The 16,032-nt window shown below is 41.5% G+C and overlaps 1 non-coding gene across 1 annotated transcript; it reads right to left on the bottom strand.

Annotated features, from left to right (window-relative positions):
* Positions 1 to 14,011: 14,011 nt before the first annotated feature.
* Positions 14,012 to 14,118, bottom strand: LOC145123026 (small nucleolar RNA R71). The gene has a single exon (XR_013714906.1). It is a non-coding gene; the product is annotated as a small nucleolar RNA R71 (small nucleolar RNA).
* Between the last annotated feature and the right edge of the window lie 1,914 nt (positions 14,119 to 16,032).

The following is a 16,032-nucleotide window of genomic DNA, read 5'->3' on the forward strand; positions in this document are numbered from 1 at the left end:
ATCTCAAATCAATCTTGGAAAACCAAGACGCCCCCTGCAACTGATTAAATAAATCATCGATCCTCGGTAGTGGATAACGGTTCTTGACTGTCCGCTTGTTCAACTCCCAGAAATCGATGCACATCCGGTGTGAACCATCCTTTTTCTTGACAAAAAGGATCGACGCTCCCCATGGTGAGCTACTTGGTCTGATAAAACCCTTCCCCAGTAGCTCCTGGAGCTGTGAGGATAAATCCTGCATCTCAGGCGGCACAAGGAAATAAGGTTCCTTGGCAATAGGCGTCGCACCCAGAACCAAATCAATTTGGAACTCCACCTGCCTCTCGGGAGGCACATCCGACAATTCCTCGGGGAAAACTTCCGGGAACTCACACACTATCGGAACCTCAGAGGTAGAAATCGGCCTCTCAGTGGCAAATCTCGTATCCATTACATAAGCTAAATATCCCATACACCCCTGCTGTAAACTCTGTCTCGCCCTACCAGCAGAGCAGAAAGCTGATTCAGATCTGGTCCCCTCATCATACATAGTAAGCACTCCCCCACTAGGGTCTTGAATAGTCACCAATTAACGCTCACAGTCAATCATAGCTCCAAACCGACTCAACCAGTCCATGCCCACTATGACACAAACATCACCCATCGCTATCGGCACCAGATCTATAGGAAACTTAACACCGAAAATCTCTAGAACACATCCTCGAAACACATTAGTGGCAAAAACTGCATGCTCGTCGGCTATAGAAACTCTCAAAGGTCGACTCAACGCCTCGCGTCTAACACTAATGTGTCGACTAAAGGATAAGGACACGAAGGATCGAATCGCACCCGAGTCAAATAACACCAAATCAGGAATAGAATTCACAAGAAAAGTACCTATATACAACACAATATAAGCATAAACAAATCTCAAAACAAACAGGAATAAGGAAATACGTACCAGCCACGAAATCAGGTGCTGCACGGACCTCCTCTGATGTCAGCTGAAATGCTCTCCCACTATCTCTCGGGGCCTCGGCCTTCGCCGGTCGAATATCAGTAGTACGCAAGGCAGTGGGAGCGGAAGCCTGAACTGATCTCTGAGTAAGCTAGGGACACTCGGCCTTTCGGTGGCCCGTCTGATTGCAATGAAAATAGACCAATAATCCCTTGGGGCAGTCCTTCGCCATATGCCCCTCCTTGCCACATTTGTAGTAAATCCCCTCTCGACAAGACCCCTCGTGTCTCTTGCTGCACTCACCATGAACTCCCGTATATCCCTCCTCAATATGCTCAGATATCAGCCCACACGTGCCTGCTCCGAAGACACGTGCTCAGGGAAAAACAATGCCCACTCATAGAACATCCTCGTGCCTGCTCTGAAGACACACAGATCTCATTAGCCTCTCATGGCTATATCTCAATAAAGACCCTCCGGTCGATGTGTCTCAGTGGAGACCCTATGGTCCCACAACTCGGGTTGGACCCTCCGGTCCTAACTCGGTAAAGCTCGGAATAATACACAACATAAATCACAAAGACATAATGCAGGATATCACAATACTCAACAATAGCATACAAGACCCTCTGGTCACACAAATTACCACTCATGGTAAGTATAGTGAGAAGACTCACCTAGTAAGCAACCAAGTAAACCTAGTACTCCTCGAACGGTCTAACCCCGGCCTACATGTCATAATCATCTCTAATTAACACTTATAACCACAACTCTAAATAAATTCGATCAATCTCTCTCTCTCTCTCTCTCTCTCTCTCTAACTCTTGGGATGGGTAAAAGACCATTTTACCCCTCCATGGTCTCCATAATCCGAGTCTTGACCAAATCTAACAGTCAACAGAAGTCAACACTCGAGTCAACAGTCCATGTTGACCGAACTCGTAGAGTGCATCTATGTGACCTGTCGAATCCCTTCGTTTCCTCAGAAGTGTCGTGAAAATCCAACATAACTCGCCGAGTTGTCTCATCAACTCGCTGAGTTACACTCGCCGGGTAAAACCCTAACCGAGTCGTCGAGTTAGCTCACCGACTCGTTGAGTCCTTTCAAACCATTTCCTCATTCAGACGTTTTTAGGCAGAAATGACGTCTCATACTCTGGATCTAACCTTCTAAGGCTTACTTATCACGTAAAGCTGCGAGCTTTACGTTCATGCTAGGCATATAGGGCTCAAAATGCCATAACAAGCTCCATAAGGGGTTTCATGCATAGAGACTTGTCCAAAGCTTGGATCTTTGGGCTCATGGGACCTCCTTTTGTCCAGATCTGGAGCCTCAACTCCATGACAAGTTCCAGCAACTCAAAACCACAAGATAAGGGGGAAAAAGCCCTAAAACTCTCTAGAAGGAGATCTATAAAAAGGATTGATTAGGGTGGTAGCTTTTTACCTCCAAACTGTAGCTAGCACATAAAATCTCTTGACCCAAAAGCCTCCTCTCGTTCCAAGGCTTGATGTTCTTCAATCCTCTTCCAAATATGCACTAGAACACCCAAAGTTAGCTTCTCTCTCTCTCTCACAAGCAAATACTCACCATTAGGGTTTCTCACAGAGGGTTAGAATGATAAGGGAGGCGGAAATGAGGGCTTAAGGTCCTTTAAATAGGACACAAAACCTCAAAATTAGGTTTTTCTCACTCAGCTCCTACTCGTTGAGTCGAGGTCCTCCGAATCGTCGAGTAGACTATAGAATCATGCAGCTAATTAACTCCTCTACTCGGCGAGTTGGGGCATCCAACTATTCGAGTTGCTCTAAAAGTATGAAAATAAATTAATTAAATATTGTACTTGGGAGTCGGGATGTTACACCATCATTTACCGAGGATCGCGTCAGGGAGGTCATCCGTAAGGAGATGGATGCCACGATTCGGGAGATCCTGCATGATGAGTTTGCTACTCTGTTGCGAGCACAGCTTCCAGAGATGTTTGGGTCTATCAAGACCGCTATGGTGGAGTATTTCGATGAGTTCTATGTAGCCATTGCTGAGACGGCTGCCCAACAACTATAACGGCGGCAGGGAAGGAGCTGGTCGGGCTTTTCAGTACCTAGACTTCGATAACACGAAGCCCCCGACTTTCGATGGGACTCAGGATCCGATCATAGCCATGAGGTGGCTGTCTGACGTGGAGGGATGCTTCTTCACATGTTCATGCCCTGTTGACCAGAAGGTCAGGTGTGCTCTGAACCTGCTGAGGTCCGGAGCAAAGGACTGGTGTAGGTTGATGACTGGATCATATTCGGATGAGCAGCGCACTGCGGTTACTTGGGATCGATTTAAGGATATGTTTCATACCCTTTACGTCCCGCGGGTTGAGCGGGAGAGACTGGCACAGGAGTTCTTAGATCTGCAATAGGATTCAAAGTCAGTGACGGAGATCACCCGCATGTTTACTGAGAGGGCGATGTATTGCCCTGAGTTTGCTTCAGAGCAGGCTCAGATGACCCGATATCTGAGCATGCTCAAGGCGAACATCGTATAGTTCGTGTCCACGCAGAGATGTGATACCTTGATAGAGTTACAGGAGGCCACCAGGTGGCGCGAGTTAGAGATTGAGCTTCGGTTGAGGAAGCAGAGGCAGGCCCCGGCGCAGTCACAGCCTACGCCGAAACGGTTTAGGGCCGCTGATTACAGACAAGAGAGTCAGAGGGGTCGCACTTATGGGAAATGCGGAAAGGTACATGATGGGGTTTTCCGATCTTCTTCAGGATGTCACAAGTGTGGCAAGGAGGGTCACATCGCAAGGGAGTGTAGGCAGCAGACTCCAGGTTCTCGTGTCAGACTTTGTTACCATTGTGAGCAGGTGGGCCATATGAAGGCCCAGTGTCCCCTACTAGCTACCAGGTCAGCGCAGGCCCCAACGCCAGCTACCTTGAGGATCACGGACGGGAGCCAGAGTAGAGTATAGCCCCCGAGGGCTCGGGGACACGCCTTCCAGCTCACTGCTGAGGAGGCCAGGACAGTACCTGATGCGGCGACCGGTATGTCTTTTCACCTATAGAATGCCCTTAGGAACTGTCGTTGGTTATGAAGGAGAGCCTGGAAACTCTGGGGCAACAACTTGTTCTATAAGTGAATAGTGTATGGTGAGGTTTCAGTATTGTGGCGCTTGTTGATGCTGTGAAGGACAATGATTAGGCCTTTTTGGGCAATGGAGGAGGCGAGTATCTCCAGGCCGGAGTGTTAGGCAATTGATGGAATGGAAACAGCGTTGATAGGTTATCAGGAGCCTTCCAGCCAGAGGCTGCAGGCCTAGAGATCGAAAGGAGTTACCACTCCTGTTGGAGAGCTTTCGGAATGGATATATTGTTGAGGTTCTGGTGAATTGTAATCGGTTGCGACAAATCAGAGGGTTTTGGATGAGATGGAAGGATAGGTCCTTGGATCTCAAGTTAGGGGTTAGAGTCGAGTTATGTATATAGTGGTATTCCAATCTAGGGTATTCCATTCTGAGGATGATCGGACCCTATGATTGATTTGACCTGACATGTTTGGTATTCTAACCTGAGGGTTGATTGGGCCAAACATGTGCGTGATACGAGAGAATTCCATCATAGGGATGACTGGACCCGTCGTAGGCATGACTGGTATTCCAACCCGAGGCTGATTGGGCCAGGCATGAGTATTCGTGCTTATTAGTGGGCTGATTACGTATGTTATATCGGGAGCTGAAGGACGCATTATCCTTTCAGCACAAAAAGGGTTCACTTCAGGAAGAGGGAAAGTTGGGTTTCCGATGCTTTGGATCATCAGGATTATTGTCAGGTTTGGCAAGGTGGCATATAGGTTGGACCTTCCGAAGAAGCTTAGTCAGATTCGTGACACTTTTCACATCTGGCAGTTACAAAGGCGCATATTGGATGAGGAGGCGGTTGTATCGCTGGGTGATGTTCGGGTCAGAGAACACTTGAACTATGTAGGGAGACCAGTGGCAGCATCAGAAAGGATCTGAGTAGACTTGGGAGCCGGAGTCCGAGATACGGGAGCATTATCCTGAATTGTTCGCCGGAGCAGGCTTCGAGGACGAAGCCAAGTTGTGACATCCCCAAATTTCTCGGCCAGAAAAGACCGATTTAGTTTATGATTTTAAATTAAAATCAGAGTAATCTTTTAAAAGATGTTTTGGAATTTGTCCCCAAAACAAAATATGATAAAATTCATCAAATCATTTCTTAAAGAAATATATTTTCCATTTCATAACAAAACCTCGGGATGTCATGTTCCGATACAGACCAAAAGCATAAACAGTATATTATAAGCCTTACAACAGTTATTTACAACTACTGGCCTATAATCCAAAATCCCTCGTCATCGTCCAACTATGCTCTTGTTCCACTACCTGTAATAATATAGAAAGCTGAATGGGTCAGGCTTGGGAGCCTGGAGAGCATAAAAGGTTTTCAACCCACAAATAATAAACTTATTAATTTCATCAACCAACAATAAATTTATTTATTATGTTTAAACATCAAACAATCAACCCAATTACCCATCCCCATTATCTTCTTTATTGTTAAAGATCTTAAGAATCATCTGTCCTCCATTCATTCATTCCTAAGGATTATCCTAAGGAATAGGCACGAAGTCCATCGCTGCTCGAGATTCATACAACAGGCACTAAGTCCACAGCTGCCAAGGTAACCAAAGGAATAGGCACGAAGTCCATCGCTGCCCGGGATTTATACAACAAACACTAAATCCATAGCTGCCAAGGTTCATTTATACGGTACTAAATCCATAGCTACCAACGTACATCTATACGGTACTAAATCCATAGCTACCGACGTACATCTATACCGTCTTTCATCCCTCATTCTTTATCTACCCATGTTTTAGCGAACATATTTGTAGATATAAAATACATATATAGTTTAAAATCAGTATAAAACATTCTTTCATCTACCCATGTTTTACCCAACACTTTTGTAGATATAATATATATACATTTTAAATCATTTTAAACATGTATAAAACATTCATTCAACATCCATCTCAAATAAACAAACAACATATATACACATAGCACGTATTTTATATAAAATACTTCATATCTATGTGTAAGATGAAAGTGACTATACACTCACTTGATTTAACGATAATCGGGCAGCACTTTGTTTCTTAAAACGATCGTTTCCGATAAAATAAGGATGTTTTCTCAAAAACCGGGCCTTTCGAGGGTTGAGCTTCAAACCAAAAAGATAAATTTTTCGGGCTCTTCGGGCACTTCGGGACGTGTTTCGGGTGTTGGGAATGATCCCGGGGCTTCGGGGAAAATTCAAATAGCTAAAAATTGGATTTAGGGGTAAAAAGTGTGAAATTTCTACAATTACCCTGGAGGTCTCGTACCCTTTATATAGGTGCGAGCCTCGGATTCGAAGCAAGGAGAAGCGAGCACGTGGCTCGCATGCGAGGGGGGACAGATGGCGAAGCTCGGAAGGCGCCAGCGCTTAGCCACGCGTCGGATCAGGAGAGGACCGCGCCTTCGGTGCGAGGTGGGTGCGATACGCGTCGAACACAGGGCATCTCGCATGCGAGGTGACGTGGCCAAACCCCAGCCATGCGAATTTTCACGGATTTCGGGATTTTCTCGATTTTTGTATCCCAAACTTCTAAAATCCATAACTTTCGCATACGGGCTCCGTTTTTTATGTTCTTTATATGCACGCGTAGGTGAAATTATCCTCTACAACTTTTGTTTAGACTCCGTTGGCTAATTTTGATTTTATTTTTAATATTATTATTTTTAACAGACCGGGACAGGAAAATCCGTTAAAAATTCATAACTTCTTCATCTGATGTCCGTTTTCGTCTGTCTTTTTACCGTTGTACTACTATTGACAAGACATTCGAATCTCGTTTAGGTTGTGTCGGCTAAAAATCACTCGATCTAAAATTCGAGTTTTTAACTGTCTACTACTAAGCTGAAACTTAGAAACATCATAACTTCCTCATACGAAGTCAGATTTGGGCGTTCTTTTTATGCAGGCTCTCGGTTTAATGAACACTACGACTTTTGTTTGGATTGCTAGGCTAAAAAGCACTTTGTCGTAAATTCACTTTTTACGTCATACAGCGTTGTGCCGGTTCTGTCGCGAAACTTCGACATGTCATAACTTCTTCGTTATAACTCAGATTTCGGCGCTCTTCATATATCTCGAATCCTTGTCACGTCCACTACAACTTGGTTAAGATTATTCATTCTAAATAATCTTCTATCAAAAATTCATTTTCGACGCTTATCGTCTCTAAATTGACTAGCACGAATCTGCGGGTGTTACACAAGTTCAAGTGGGGGAGAGTTGTAACATCCCGAGATTTGTCATTTATAGTCCCTGGGGATGGAAGCGTGAAGCCATGAGAAGCCTAAGGGGTAAATTGGAAATTTGGGATCATTAGGAGTACGCTGCGCGTACATAAGGGTACACTGAGCGTACTAGGCGCACCCTAGTACGCTGGGCGTACACTTGTGTACGCTGTGCGTACTCATGTAAGAAGGAAACCCTAATATTTAGGTTTTGTGTGCTATATAAACGTCCTTATGAGCTTATAACCCTCCCTTACCTCGGCATCCATAGTTTTGAGCCGTTTTCCCCAAACCCTAGCCTATCTCTTGAGTGTGTGAGCCAAAAGAGTGTATTTTTGAGTAGTTGAAGAAGAAGGAGTTGCATCAAGGAGTTGGAGAATGAAGACAAGCTTGTAGATCTGAGGTCTCTTTATACTCTATAAGCTCCAGGAGGTAAAAAGCTCCAACCTTTATGCTTGTATGATGTAGATCTTGCCATGCTAGCTTTATGGAACCATTTCTTGTCCCAAAAAGTCCCAGGTTGGTGCATGTTATGATTTGAACGAGATAAGCTGTCCTTTCAGACCCTAAAAGGGTTCTTAAGTGATAAAAATGATGTCCCAATGGCTGAAAGTTTCCCATGGATGTAGTAGAAAGGTCTTAATGGGTTAAGACCATGTATTAGGAACTTTCTGGACGTCGAAAGTCTTAGAGTTCAAGACTTTATGGTTCTAAGGCACATTTGGTCGATAGATCTGGGGTTTGGGCTTAAGTGCTTAAGCCATTAAGCACTTGTTAGGTCTTTGGCAAAACCTTGTGTACGCCCTGTGTAATTCTGCACGCTTAGCGTACTGAGTCAACCACCCCGATGGCGGTCAACACAAAACGGAAGTACGCCCAGCGTACCAGAGGAGTACGCCCCGCGTACGCCCTCAGTTGGGCTTTTGACGAATTGGGCTTTGGGATTGGGCCACCTTTGGACTAGTTGGACTTGGGCCTTGCTGGACGTTCTGATAATTGGGTTTTGGGCCAGTTTCGAAAATGGATCCTAAAATAAGGCTAATTAGGGAGTTGGGCCCAATTTGGAAAATTGGGCCAATGATGGGCCTTGTATCTGTGGACTTTTGGATCATGGATTTGGTATTCGGCCTTGACCCAAATTAGAGAAAAGGCAAAATGGACTATTATATTAGGTGGGGCTCTTGGTCACGATTGATATTCCCATTTATTGACTTATTATTCGTTATTTTGGATAGTTCGGGATTTTTGGTGAGATAGTGATTCAGGACTTTGATTATTCAGTTCAGATCGACATTGCGAGGTGAATTATCCTCATTATACCCAAGGGTCTAAGGCACCAAGGGCGACCCTTTGAATTATTATTCGGGTTAGTTGTTGTTATGATATGTTAGATTGATATCCTGGTAGATAGGATGGTTATGCTTAGTGACCTGTAGGTTGGTCTGACTGTCTGTATGCTGATAGGAGATTACCTGTTATATGTGCACATGATTGATTGGTAGTTGAGGGTATTCCATCCCGAGGATGATAGGACCCTATTATATTGTCTCTATAGACTGTTATTTGATTATCTGATATAGGTGCAAACGTTTGATTGGTTATGGGCATTCCAACCTGATGGTTGTGGGCCGAGAGTATTCCATCCCGATGATGATTGGACTCATAGTATATGGGAATTCCAACCTGATGGTTGTGGGCCGAGAGTATTCCATCCTGAGGATGATTGGACTCGTAGTATATTGGTATTCCAACCCGATGGTTGTGGGCTGAGAGTATTCCATCCCGAGGATGATTGGACTCGTAGTATACGGGCATTCCAACCTGATGGTTGTGGGCCTGGGGTATACCAACCCGATAGTTGACTGGACCCATAGTATGTTGGCATTCCAACCTGATGGTTGAGGGACTGGGGTATTCCAACCCGATGGTTGATTGGACCCATAGTATGCTGTTTGTTATTGTATGTGTATTGTTGTGTGTATGGGTATTTTGGGGGTAACTCACTAAGCCTTCGAGCTTACATTTATCGATTATTGTTTCAGGTATAGAGGATAACCGCGGGAAGGCGAAGGCATGACCATACACTTCCTCGATTTATGATTATGATTTCTGGGAACCCTAATATGAAACTATTTTGAAAACACTTTTTAACAATTAACGGTATTTTGGATATTTAAAAAGTTTTAAATTTTCATGAATTTTATGGATGTTACACAGCCGATGACCTTTCTTTCAGTGGGGCATAGATATATTATTGGGCCTTTCCTAGAGGCACCCGGAAAAGTGAAGTTCTTAGTAGTTATAATAGACTACTTCACCAAATGGGTTAAGGTAGAGCCACTAGCTTCCATCATAGGCCAGAACATCGTAAAATTCTTTTGGAAGCAAGTCATTTGCCTCTTTGGGATACCCCCTACGCTAATTTCTAACGGCACACATTTTGCAAACAATCCTTTCCGGAATTGGTGCAAAGAACTTAGGATCAATCAAAATTTTAATTTTGTAGCGCACCTAGGGAGAGCGGACAGATCGAGGTCACCAACAGAACAATAGTGCACGGTCTAGAAACAAGGTTAGACGAAGCTACAGGTCGATGCGTTGACGAGTTACCAAGTTTGTCATGGGCATATCAGACTACAATGCATACTGCGACGAAGAAACACCTTACAACCTAGTCTAAGGGTAAGAAGCAGTACTACCATTGGAACTAATCGTCCTAACAGGCCGGATTGAAAATTTAAAAATATATAAAGAAATGATGAAGGTTTAAGTGAAAAGTTGGATGTATCGATGGAATGAAAAGAAGTGGCGGCAATACGGTGGGAGCATTATAAAAATCAAATGAAAAGTTACTACAATTAAAGAGTCAAGGGGAGATAGGTGAGTAGGTACTAAGGAATAATGAAGCAAATAGACAAGAGCCACAAGGAAAGTTGAGACCAATATCGGAAGGACCGTATGTAATCCAGGAGGCAAATAGAGATGGGTCATATATTCTTGGAACCATGGATGGAGAAACAGTGCCAAGATCATGGCATGTAAAAAACCTAAGAAAGTTTTACGTCTGAACAAGTAAGGGAAAGTATGTCGAATTATATGAAAATGGAGGGAGTGAAGCAATTACTATGAATGTCTATATTTACTACGAGGGAAAACATGGAAAACCAAAAGAATACATGCTACCCAATTAGCCAAAGAATACATTTATTCTTCATGAAACATGTAGCTCGGCCAGCTGAGTACATTTATACTTAATTCGAGTATCCAACTCCGACACAGGATACCCACTTAGCTAAAGAATATATTTATTCTTCATGAAACATGTAGCTTGGCCAGCCGACTACATTTATACTTAAGTTGAATATCCAACTTCGAAACAGGCTACCCGCTTAGCCAAAGAGTACATTTATTCTTCATGAAACATGTAACTCGTCCATCCGACTTCATTTATACATAAGTCGAGTATCCAACTCCAACACAAGCTACCTACTTAGCCAAAGAATACATTTATTCTTCATGAAACATGTAGCTCGACTAGCCGACTACATTTATACTTACGTTGAGTGTCCAACTCCGACATAGGCTACCCACTTAGCCAAATAACACATTTTTTATTCATGAAACATGTAGCTTGGCCAGCCGACTACATTATACTTAAGTTAAGAATCCAACTCCGACACAGGCTACCCGCTTAGCCATAAAATACATTTATTCTTCATGAATCACGTAGCTCGGACAGCCGACTACGTTTATACTTAATTCAAGTATCCAACTCCGACACAGGCTACCCGCTTAGCCAAAGAATACATTTATTCTTCATGAAACGTGTAGCTCAGACAACTATACTTAAGTCGAGTATCCAATTCCGACACAGGCTACCCGCTTAGCCAAATAATACATTTATTCTTCATGAAACATGTAGCTTGGCTAGCCGACTACATTTATACTTGACTCGAGTATCCAACTCCGACACAGGCTACCCGCTTAGCCAAAGAATACATTTATTCTTCATGAAACACATAGCTCGACTACATTTATACTTAAGTCGAATATCCAACTCCGACACAGGCTACCCGCTTAGCCAAAGAATACATTTACTCTTCATGAAACATGTAGCTCGGCCAGCCAACAACATTTATATTTAAGTCCGGTATCCAACTCTGACATAGGCTACTCGTTTAGCCAAAGAATACATTTATTCTGCAAGATACATGTAGCTCAGCCAGCCGACTACTTTCATACTCAACTCGTGTATCCAATTCCGACACATGCTACACGCTTAGCCAGAGAACACATTTATTCTTCATAAAGCACGTAGCTTAGCTAGTTCATCACGTGCATACAAAAATAAAGTTGTATGCCTACTCAAATCCATCCCAAAATTAAATAGTATCCCATTCTTGTTACGGTACTGATATGTGCATATTTAGTCATATAATCCATGAATATTTCTATTACTTTTAGCTATAATATGAAAAAAAAGATACTTATTATGTTTGAAATATGTTTTGTAGCTGTAAAGACATGTTTGGGACAAAAAGGAAGGAAACAAGGAGCTGGAAGCAGGAATGGATGAGCTAAAGCAAGAATGAAGAAAAAGAAGATTTAAATATAGAAGACCACGGCGTGGTGAGCTCCAACACGACGTGGAGAAAAGAATATTAGCGACCATCAAATCCGATTTGGAGAATAGGAGATACACTTGAGGACCATATCATGGTGGTGGTTAACCACGACGTGGTGATTAGATTTTGGCAACTATAAAATCCCAAACATTAGGTCGAATTTGGAGGAAGGTGATTGGTTGGTTTGCTAATCATTACATATGTCGAATCTGGAGGAAGGTGATTAGATTTCAACTGAAAACCCTTGGAAACCCAGAAGAAGACCGAAAATCAAGTGAAGCTCAAGGATTGAAGAAGATTTTGATGAATTCCACATTGATATAGTTGGTTTACTAATCATTACCTATGTCCAGCTTATTTTATATGGATTTGTTGTGTTTTTATGCTACAATGAGAGGCTAAATACCTTTTACTTCTGTTTGGTGAAAATGAACCTAAACTATATGTGTTGATTTCGAATATTGGATGCTTTATATTTAATTTTACTTGTGTTTGATAATTTAAACCGTATCATGTTTAGTTCTAGTTTATATTTCTTATAAAGCAGATTTTGTGTGTTAGTTGACCATTCTAATTGCATGAATATGTCTCCTAATTGTTTATGATCATTAAATAGTTAGAGATAGGATTAATCATGTCTTAGATTAAGTAATTAAAGCTAGTAACTTTAACTGTGTTAGAGAGCATAATTAATCTTAATCTGTGCTTAGTTGCTTAACTTGATCATAGAAAAGTAACTACTATCATTCATAGTCTAATTTGTGCTTATTATCAATTTTATGCTTAACTTGTGCATGATCATTGCTTGGTAATTCATAAATTGGTAAGCCTAGATATATGATCATAAAAGCTAGTTAACATATTGGTAATCAATATAATCCATCCATTAGAAATCAACCATAGGAGAAGGTGAAATCGGATCTAAGCAGAAGTATTCTTTTATTTCTTGAAGTTAATTTGTTTTCTTTGTTTGCTTAATTGCTAGTTGATAGTTTAAATTCTTCTGATCTTGAAAAATTAGTAAAAACACCCACAATTAAAGTTTGTTCCTTAGTTTAATTAGAAGTAGTGAATTTATTTAATTGAATTTCGTTCCTTGTGTTCAACACCCGACTTACCTAAGCTATTCTATAATCTGACTGTGTACACTACCTATAAGTGCATAGTTAGTAAAGTTTTGTTAGGTTATAAATTTAAGACTGATAGGTATATTTATGCACATCAAGTTTTTGGCGCCGTTGTCGGGGAACCACTTATTTGATTTATCGTTTAATTGCTTTTAGTTATTCGATCCTTTTTGTGGGGTAAAAACCGCAAAAAGTTACTTTGGTTTCATTACTTTATTTTTCTCTTTAAGGTGCAACCACAACGTGATCATATTCACCACGTCGTGGTCTCATCTCAGTTAATTTTTACTTTAGTGATTTTTATTCCTTTTATACGTGTTTGTTTTGTTTTGTTTTTATTGAAGTGATTTATGACCCGAGGATCTAAAACTCCAATCGTTCCACCACTTCAAGATCCAGAGTCAGCTTTTCACAAAAAGAAGAACAAGAAAGACAACGAGTCAACAAGCACTTTTCAATCGGAAAAAGGATTTGAAAGTTTCAAGAGGACACCTGATAAGAAAGGAATTGGATACGAGCCAGAAACATCTACCGAAGAAAGTTCAGGCGAGGAAGAGATAAAGAGCGAGGTTGAAGAGATGGTGGATATCACAAGAATGACGATGGAAGATTACAAGAAGAGGATACGAGAAGAAGATGGACCAGGTCCTTTACCACCCTAGATACCATCTGAAAGAAGTTTTGAGCTCAAAGGGCACATTCTATCAATGCTCAAGGATATACCTTTTCGCGGGGAAAGAGTATGAAGATGCTTTCAAGCATATTGATGAAGTAAAGGACATTCCAAACTACTTCCATATTCCTAACATGCCAAGAGAATTCATGTTACTTAGGATGCTTCCGGTGACATTTACCGGTGAAGCTAAAGTTTCGTTGAAGCCACTTGCGCCCGGATCCATTACCACGTGGGGAAATCTTCGTGATGCTTTTATTGAGCAATTTAGTCTACCTTAAAAGATCTTAAAGCTCAAGAAGAAGATTGCTAATTTTCAACAAGAGGTTGGAGAGTTCTTATATTAAGCATGAGATATATATAAGGACTTGCTTAGAAGTTGTCCTCAATATGATCTTAATGTCCAACAATAAGTGTCCATTTTCTATGATGGAGTGAATGTCACAACAAGACAACTTCTTGACTCTCAAGGACCAATGAAAAATAAGGAGTCGGAAACCATCAAAGAGTTGATTGAAGAGTTTGTAAAGCACTCACGTGAGTATCACAACCCACTAAAGGATGTCACTAGAGGTAAAGGAGATGGAGGGAATGAGAACATGGCTATAGTTTTGGAAAAGTTAGAAAATATGGATCGGATGACGACGAATATGGATCAATCTATCCATGCAATAAGAGTTGGGTGTGACAATCGTTGTGGACCACATTTGACTAAGGATTGTGATCTAGATGAGAATGGTAACCAAAAAGCACAATTTTTCTACTCGAGTGGTGATCGATTTAATGAAGACTAGAGGAAACCCAAAAAGGAGTGGTTGTCATATGAAGAGTATAAGAAAGAAAAAGATGAAAAGTTTAGACAAACCGCACGAGGTTTCTACCAAAAAGAGCAACCACTACCCGAAAAGAAGATAGATTTTGAGTTGGTACTTCATAGGTTTACGGAAGCCTCAAAAAAAGGCATGATGCTACTGATGCTAATGTGAGGAATCATCAAGATTCCATCAAGAACATAAAGACTCAACTTGGGCAACTAACAACACTTGTAAAAGAGATATTACCATCTAGAAATCAAGACCAAAAATCACAACCTCTTGTAATGATGATCAACACTGATGAAGAAATTCATTCTGAGCCATTTATGACCCATGAAACAGTTGCTATGTAGCCCAATTCGTGTTTGGAAGAAGTAAAGCCCGAAGCTAAAAGAGCAAAAAGTGAGTCGTATTCTGACAATTTACCATGTCGTGGTAACTCTACCACATCATGGTCATAGGAAGATCGAAATTCTTCACTTTTAAATTCATATCATCCTCCTTTTCCATTTCTATCTCAAGCAATCAAGCATTCTCTGGAGCCGGGACAGAAGAAGTTTATGGAACAAGTGCCCCCACTCTCGATAAATGCTCCATTTTTGAAGTCAATGGCTAAGCTTCCAAAGTTTGCAAAAGGTGTTATGACTAATAGGAAGGAGTTGGAAAAGGCATCAACCATAGTGTTAAATGAGTTATGCTCAGCTGCTATCATCAATGGGTTGCCAATCAAGATGGGAGATCCAGGCCAACTTACTTTTCCTTGTGAATTTGGCAATTCCACTAAAATAAATGATTTATCCGATTCGGGGTAAAGCATCAAACTTATGCCTTATTGTTTCTATAAAAATCTCAATTTACCAAGGCTCCAAGACATGAGGATGACAATCCAAATGGCGGATCACTCGATCACTTACCGACGAGGAATCATTGAATACTTGTTAGTGAAGGTGAGAAAGTTTGTTTATCCGGTTGACTTGGTAGTTCTCAATATGAAAGAAGATGAAGAACTTCCCATTATTTTGGGAAGACCATTTTTATGTACCGCTAAATTTCTTGTTGATATTCATGAGTCAAAGCTTACACTTCGTGTCGAAGATGAAGTAATTACTTTTGATATGAATCCAAAAGTTAGTCATGAAATGCCAAAAGATGAAGTGTCAAAAATGGATTATATGGAAGAAGATCTTGATGAGCTAGTTGAAACTGAAAAGATGATGGAAGAAGAGTTGAAGGTTTGGGAGAAACCCCATGTTGAAAAATTCAAAATTTTAAACCAAGAGCTTCGATTCCTATGACATTTGAGGTAATTGCATTCACTACACCTAAGGCTCAAGTGGAAGAGGCAAGTGATGAAGTACAAGATGATTTATATGAAGAAGTTAAGATAATTGATGAAGACATGGGTGGGGAATTAGAAGAGCTAACTTTGGTCAAGATGGAGCTAGATGACAAGAAGAGTGCAAAGGCGAAGAAGCAAGGAAAAGGGGTAAAGCGTA

The sequence above is a fragment of the Lactuca virosa genome, chromosome 6 (genome assembly GCF_052849685.1).
Source record: "Lactuca virosa cultivar CGN04683 chromosome 6, Lactuca_virosa_CGN04683_v6, whole genome shotgun sequence".
In the NCBI taxonomy this organism is placed as follows: domain Eukaryota; kingdom Viridiplantae; phylum Streptophyta; class Magnoliopsida; order Asterales; family Asteraceae; genus Lactuca; species Lactuca virosa.